At 39.6% G+C, this 7316-nt stretch overlaps 1 pseudogene; it reads right to left on the bottom strand.

Annotated features, from left to right (window-relative positions):
• Nucleotides 1-4363: 4363 nt before the first annotated feature.
• On the bottom strand, nt 4364-4864 carry LOC141493904 (centrin-2-like; annotated as a pseudogene).
• Between the last annotated feature and the right edge of the window lie 2452 nt (nt 4865-7316).

Here is a 7316-nt window from a genome sequence, read left to right as displayed (position 1 = left end):
AGAACTTGCAAGCAATCATGTAAAGATTTTGACATTGTATCAGCTGCTTCAGGCAGCAGCATTGCTGGATTCAAGGAAGTCCTGGACAGAAAAGTGAGGTGGGGCTGGCCAAGGAGTATGCCATGGTAGTGAGTGAGGTGGACATTTGAAAGCCATAGCCTGGGGTCACTAAAGAGCAGAATTTCAACAGATTGGGGAGACTGAGATAGACAGGGGCTGGCCCAGGAACAACTTATCAACCTCTTTCACAAGGAGGACTGTGGTAGCTACTGCTCTCAAGGAGGCAGGCCATCCAGAGTCAGCAGGATCAAGGAATTTGGAAAGATAAACCACTGGTGGTGCCAGGGGCCAAAGATTGGGTAAGAACCCCTTTTGTCACCCTATGATCTTCAGAAACAAAGAGGTAAAAGTGTCGGGGAGAACTTGAGCAGGGGTTGAGACAAGAGCTTTCTTGAGTGACTCAAAAGCTTGTTGCTCAATGTCAGTCAAACAAGGAGATCAGGCTCAGATGTGGCAGAATATACTTTGTTATCTCAGCAAAACCCAATATCCAGAGACTACAGTAGCCTATAATCCCTAAGAATTCCCTAACTTGTTTTTTAGTGGTGGGGACTGGAATGGAAAGGATAGCTTTAAATCTTGAGTCAGGCAGAGAGTGCCAACCACCAGTTAGTATGTAGCCCAAGTATGTGACCTGAGGGAGGCATATCTGGGCTTTCTTAGAGGAAACATGATATCCCAGGGTTTGGAGGAGTTCTAGGAGTGCTGATAGAAGGAAGTCATCAACATATTGGCTCAGAGAACAGGATTACAAGAATAGAAATAAGAAAGATCTTTGTGAAGGGTCTCATCAAACAAAGTGAGAGAGTTCTGAAGACTTGGGGCAGCCTCATCCAGGTTAGTTGGCCAGAGAAACCATATTCTGGATCTACTCAAGTGAAGGCAAAGAGAAACTGACTGGCAAGGGCGAGAGGGATAGAGAAGAAAGCATCCTTCAAATCAAGAACAGTGTAGATGGTATGATTAGGAGGTAGCATACTCAAGAGCCTGTAGGGATTTGGAACAGTGGGATGAATAGTCTCTACTCACTTGTTTACTTCCCATAGGTGTTGGACAGGACAGTAATCAGAAGAGCCAGGTTTCTTAACAAGGCGGGGGGGGGGTATTCCAAGGAGATTGACATGAAACTAATATGCCATTATCCTGAAAGCAACAGATGTGAACTGCTATGCCTTTTGAGGTTTAGTAAGAAAGAGTATACTATTTGATGGAGACAGGGGAGGTAGTAGCCAGTAAATTTCTATTATGGGAGGGTGATGTGAGGCCAGACCAGAAGAGTTGGATTTGGCCAAAACTAGTGGGAATGAGGTTAGGAGCTTGGACAGGAACAAAGAGGTAAGTTGGTTTGGTGGGATTGGAGGTTCATTAAGCAAATACTCAGAGGTTAGAGGTATTGTGATTAAAACATGCTAGGGGTGGCACCAGGGATGGTTAATGTGGCTTCAGAGTCTGAAAAAGAAATAGCGCCTTGAAACTTTTGCAGGAGATCTCATCCTAGGAGGGGGTAAGGGCAATCAGACATGACTCTAAAGGAGTGGGTAACTACTCCTTTACTGAGATCCACAGAGCATTCTGAGGTACATGGACAAGAGATATTTTTTCCCATGGCTCCCTGGATAGAAGCCTTGTGGGGGGAACGAGGACCTAGTGGTTGTTGAAGGACACAGTAAGTGGCTCCAGTATTTACCAGGAAATCTACTGCCCAACATTTATCCTGACCGCAGGTTCCAGGAGTTCAAGGGGAAGGGAACCTCGACCTTGTCAGGTCTCAAGGGGGAGGATGGGAGTGGAACCTTTGTGAGTGGTCTTGGGGTATTCATTTTTTCCAGTGTCCTATTTCCTTACAAGTGTTTCTTTCCTAATGGTGATTTGCAGGACCTGCTGGGGGCCTTAGGCTTGATCCTTAAGGGCAGATATAACTATTTTCCCCACTTTCTTCCCTGCAGCAATAGTCAGGGATTCCCTGGTATTAAAAACTTTCTGAGCTATCTCAACTAGCTGTGACATATTCAATCCTTCAAATCCTTCTTGTTTTTCAACTTCTACCATATATCAGGAGCAGATTGGTCAACAAAGGCTATGTTCAGGGCAGGAAAGTTTTCAGGAGCTTCTGGATCAATAGATGTATAAGCATGGTAAACCTCATAGAGGTGCTCCAAGAATGCTCCTGGTAATTCTTGTAGGCCCTGACAAATTTGGAAACTTAAGACAAATTGGTGGGTTTTAGGGCTGTTGCCTTTAAGCCTAATAGAAAACATCAGAAACTAACTATGATAGGTATCAAGGGCTGCCTGGCCCTGATGAGTGTTATGGTCCCACTGAGGGCTGGTGGAGGGAAAAATCTCTCTCCACTTGATTCCTATGTTCTTCCACCAAACCTCCACCAGGGCCCAAAATAGCCTTGTGAACCTCTTGTCTAATCCTATTCCTTTTCTCTGTTGTAAATAAAGTAGTAAGCAATTGCTGGCAATCTTCCCAAGTAGGGTGATAAGCATGAAAGAGTCAAGAATTTTGATAAGAGCTTGCAGTTTTTCAGAGAATGGGAGTTTGAGGTTTTCCAATTGTAGGTATTGCTAGTCAAAAAGGGAATGTAGATCAGGAAAGGGGTGCCTTCCAAGGTAGCAATATCAGGAAGGGGTAGGACAGGGGAAAGAGGCAGTAGTGCAGGTTGTCCTGACTGGTTCTGAACTGCCTTGCCTGAAGAGGCAGTCCATCAGATGGTCCTAACAAGTAAGGGGGTTCCTTTGGCATCTTCAGAGGGTGTCTGTAGAATAGGGCTTTTTCAACAGTGGCATTGTTAAAAGGTTTAGTATGAGCCACTAGAATGAATGCCTTTTGCAAGGTGCAGTGTTTAAGCCAACGAGGAGGGTGGAACACAAGGGTTAACCAGATGTCAATGTATGGAAATTGGTCAGGATTACCTGGGTCCCCAGTAACAGCCTTCCAACAGCATTTGCAATTGGACATTCAAAGGTCCCATCTGAGGGCCAACCAACGCTGAAGTTGGCCAATTCTTAGTATGAAACAAAGTTAATTTTGACTTTCTTAATTTTATCTTATAATCATGATGTACAAAAGCATCCTTGAAATGCTTAAGAATTCAACCCAAGTGGGTATTCTTAGATTCTGATGCTCCATACCAAAAGGGGTTTCCTTGACATCTCAGAGAGCCTTGAAGTGCCACTTTAGTGCCACATCCCAAGCTAGTCAGACAGAAGTCTTACCTTCAAAGGTCTTTTGTCCAGATCTCCATAGTTCTGAAAAAAGGCTCAGAAGGGGCAGATGTAAACTAAGCCTAAGAATTCTGAGTCCCAGGTCCCTGGAACATCATCAGGGGCCGGCTCCCATGAAAGTCAATAAACCTACGCTTTTTGGATCCTGCCTCTGATAGCTGTGGATAGTCTCCTTGGCAACAGAAAATGCCACTATCTCTCTGGGGCCTCCAAAATGTTGTACCCGAAAAAGTGAGACAGAGACCAAGCTTGCAAAATTTAGAAGTGGAGTTTATTGGCTCAGGGGCTACATGGGGTTAGGATTATCCAAATCATTGCAGCCCTGAGTGTCCAGAGAATAAGATTTTTATAGTATTTTGAGGTGGGGGGGGTATCATGAGTAAGAAGAGTATAGAAGCAGTGATAGCAGTTAGATATATTTCCTTGTCAAACTGTTGCAGATGTGGCATAGTCACATATCCTGGGGCTCAGGTTGAGTGAAGTTAACTATCTCAAGGTTCTAGCTGCATCTGGGGTAGGGGGAAGCAGTTTTGGGAGAAAGAAGGAATTTTGCAGATACAGCAAAAGGATTAGGTTAACAAGAACATTTGGCGAGTCTCAGATAAAATTTATGATATGTCTCATGGTCCCAGGATCAACTGTCTGAATCCTATCAGGTTGTTCCTAGACTCAAAGGTGCCAGCCAAACTGTATTTCTGAGGAGTTTCTTGGGACCCAGAAAAGTGTCAAGGACACTCTTTACACAGGGGTTACACAAATATTAATATTGTACTTCAATGTCAGGCAAAAAGCTAGGGGTGAGGAGAGTTTTAGACCCTCTTGCTTAAGCCTAATGGACTCTGAATTTAAGACACCATCCAAGGTGTTCTATCTAGAACTATGCTTTTAAATTCTTTAAAACACATAGAACTGAATCAGGAATTTACCAATCTAGTGGTCAGGATAAATTAGTAGAGAGGGAAAAATCAGCCTCTATCTACTATAGTGATGCCTCAAAAAATTCAAACAAGGAACCTTCATGACCAGTAAATATGTCTTTATGTACCTGCAAAAGTGAAGACATATTGACTTTAATAGAGACCAGTCTTTTTCATGATTCAGGAATTCCTGTTTGTTGACTCCATCACTAACTTGATCAGCTTCATCAATCAATCTCCTGTGAGAGATTATCCCCTAGGTCTCTGGCTACAAGTTTTAAGTTCTTGAAGGAGATTTTTCTGGTTTTGTCATCATTGAAGCATCTGAAAGCCTTCAGAATTTCTTTTTTGGAATCCTTTTCAGTCATTTTTTGAGTTATCACAGCCAAGAAGTCTTTGAAACTGCTTTTCCCTTCCCCTCTTTGTCAATGTCAGATATCATTTTTTTTAATCTTATCTTCCTTGGGTTCGAAGCCCAGAGTTCTCATGTCCACTTTGAGCTACTTAACATCTATTGTCCTGGTTCTTTCTGTATCAAAGAGATCAAATGTCTCTAATTTCTTTTTTCTGGTCCTCTATGAGTTTGGATTTGAGTTCCATCTTCTTTCTTGGGGGTGGGGGGAGTGGGGCTCAGGTTGTTTTCTTCATTGCGCTGGCTATGCTGCCATTCCCAATGGCTAATGCACAGACACTGAGTATGGAAGCCCTTCACCCAGCAACTAAAACCCCTAGAAATTCTTTAAAGTCAACTGAAGTACATAGCCCCTTGTTGTCTGAAAAAACTGTAGTGCCTGGGAATTTTCGTGTTGCATAATAGTAGCAAAATTAAGACAATTACAATTGGAAAATATAAGAAGGAACACCTAAACCCGAAGAATTTAACCAAAATCTGATCCTTTCTCTGAAATAGCCTTCCAAAAAACATGTGAAATATTGTCTCAGGCAGTAATTGTACTATATGTCCTCAGGAGAGAGAGAGAGAGAGAGAGAGAGAGAGAGAGAGAGAGAGAGAGAGAGAGACAAAGAGACAGAGAGACAGAGAGAGACAGAGACAGGGAGAGGAGGAGAGAGATGAAAGGTGAATGATAACTTATGTAAAAAGATATTCATCCAATTTATGAAATAAATAATATTTGATGAACTAGGGTGTTGTTTTTGAATTTAGCTGATTGGTAGATATATTGATATTTTAATAAATAACAGGGGAAATATATTATACTACTAGATTAATTTAAATTAAAGATGATAAGACTGAATAAAGTATTGAGTCAAGAAGTAGACTAAAGAATGACTTGCAAATAAGCTTATCTTGCATATGACAAGTTTCATTCTAATCCTGTTAATAATATAATAATAATAATACAATTTCTGGCAATATGAATTAGGGCTCAAAAAATTTGTTGCCAAGTCTTTTGGGAATTAAATAATAGATGATACATACTCATTATGATAAAGCAGCTTCTATCTTACACCAGCAACTACCCTCAATGAGCATCATTTAAAATACCACAAAATTAGTAGTAGGTGGAGATTATCCCATAATTATATTAATATCATGCAATTATAAGATTTTACTCACACATGGAAAAATCAAGATCTTCTAATGTCAAATGATAAGTAATTCTATGAAATTTATCATATTTCCTTCTGTTTGTTTTTGAATGGCCTACTTTTCTAAAGTAACATTTCTTGTAGAATCTATTTTCTATTCTCAAAACCATAGAATAAAATGAAACTCATTCTAGTCTTAACATATATCATTTTTAACAAATATTCACATGGAATAAGGTTGTAAATTTTCTGTATTTTGATAACAGATTCTTCAAGAGCTCTCTATCTTTATGTTAATATAAAGTGCTGAGCTTAAAGCTAATTCTTTAATTTCTTCATATACACATTACCATTCTTCTCTTGGGAGATGCCAGTAGGTGACATAGTAGCTATAGGATTTGACTTGAAGATTAGTCTCAGATACTTACTAGATCTGTAGTGATGATCTAGTTATTTAACCTCTTTCATTCAGTCCTGCTCTCTAAAACTTGGCTAAAATAACACCTAAATCTCATAGTTTTTTTTTTCCTGAGGATAAATGAGAAAAATGAGAAAAAATATGAACTTTAAACCACTATGTAAATGTTATCTATTATCATCATCATCATCAGCATCATCATCATCAGATTATGTTCGGTTATAGTTGTACCCAGGGCTTGTCTTGTTAATGTTACTCTTTTTTTAAAAAAAATTAAAGATGATTCCTTAAGAAGATGGAAAAATCACCGTTTTTCTGATCAGATCTTTGTGATGATTCTTCTTCATTAGGGATAAATTATTTACCATAGTTTTGGATACTTTTTTGCATTTTAAAAAGTGGAGTCTTTATAAAGGATAGATTTTTTTATAAGAGATGAATTCCTTTCTATACATCATTAATAATTAATGATTGGTGAATGTTTATTCTTGGTTTCATTTTGACCTGGAGTTATGTCTTTGACTCTGGCTTTTTAATGAAACAATGATGGACTCAAACATCAGAGAAAGTATCATGTATGGCTAGAGAATATTCACAGAAACTCAGACCTAATATTCTAAAGGAAATATCTGCACATTTGTACAACAATTGTAGGAACCTTGCAACCACATAGATGGCATTGAAAGCAGGGAGTGGAAGACCTGTAAGAGGTTCTTGAGGAACCTGGGGCCTAAAGAATGTGACCCAAAAGCAGTGAAAAGCCAATATCAAGCAGACAGAGGATATCTGGATTGAAACATAAAAATTCTTGAAAAAAAAAACAAATCAGGAGCTATAGCTAAAGGATAACATATAGTGCAGTATTATGGTATATGGCAACATGTGCCTGAGGTCCAGATCTGAGGGAAGGAGTCAAGTCTTTCAATCCTGAATACTCCCATCTTGTGATTTGGAAGTATGGGGAGTTCAGAGGAGTGCTATATTAAGCATGGAGGACTCTACTGTTATCTGAGTTAATGGGGTTTACTAGAATTGAGAATTATTTGATTGTCTAGCAAAAACTTGTCTTTGGCTTCTTGAAATTTGGCTCAAATGGATATTGCATCTCAAAAGTATAGTATATTTACAGAAATTAAA

The sequence above is a fragment of the Macrotis lagotis genome, chromosome 7 (assembly GCF_037893015.1).
Source record: "Macrotis lagotis isolate mMagLag1 chromosome 7, bilby.v1.9.chrom.fasta, whole genome shotgun sequence".
In the NCBI taxonomy this organism is placed as follows: domain Eukaryota; kingdom Metazoa; phylum Chordata; class Mammalia; order Peramelemorphia; family Peramelidae; genus Macrotis; species Macrotis lagotis.
This window is presented reverse-complemented; position numbering and strand designations above follow the sequence as displayed.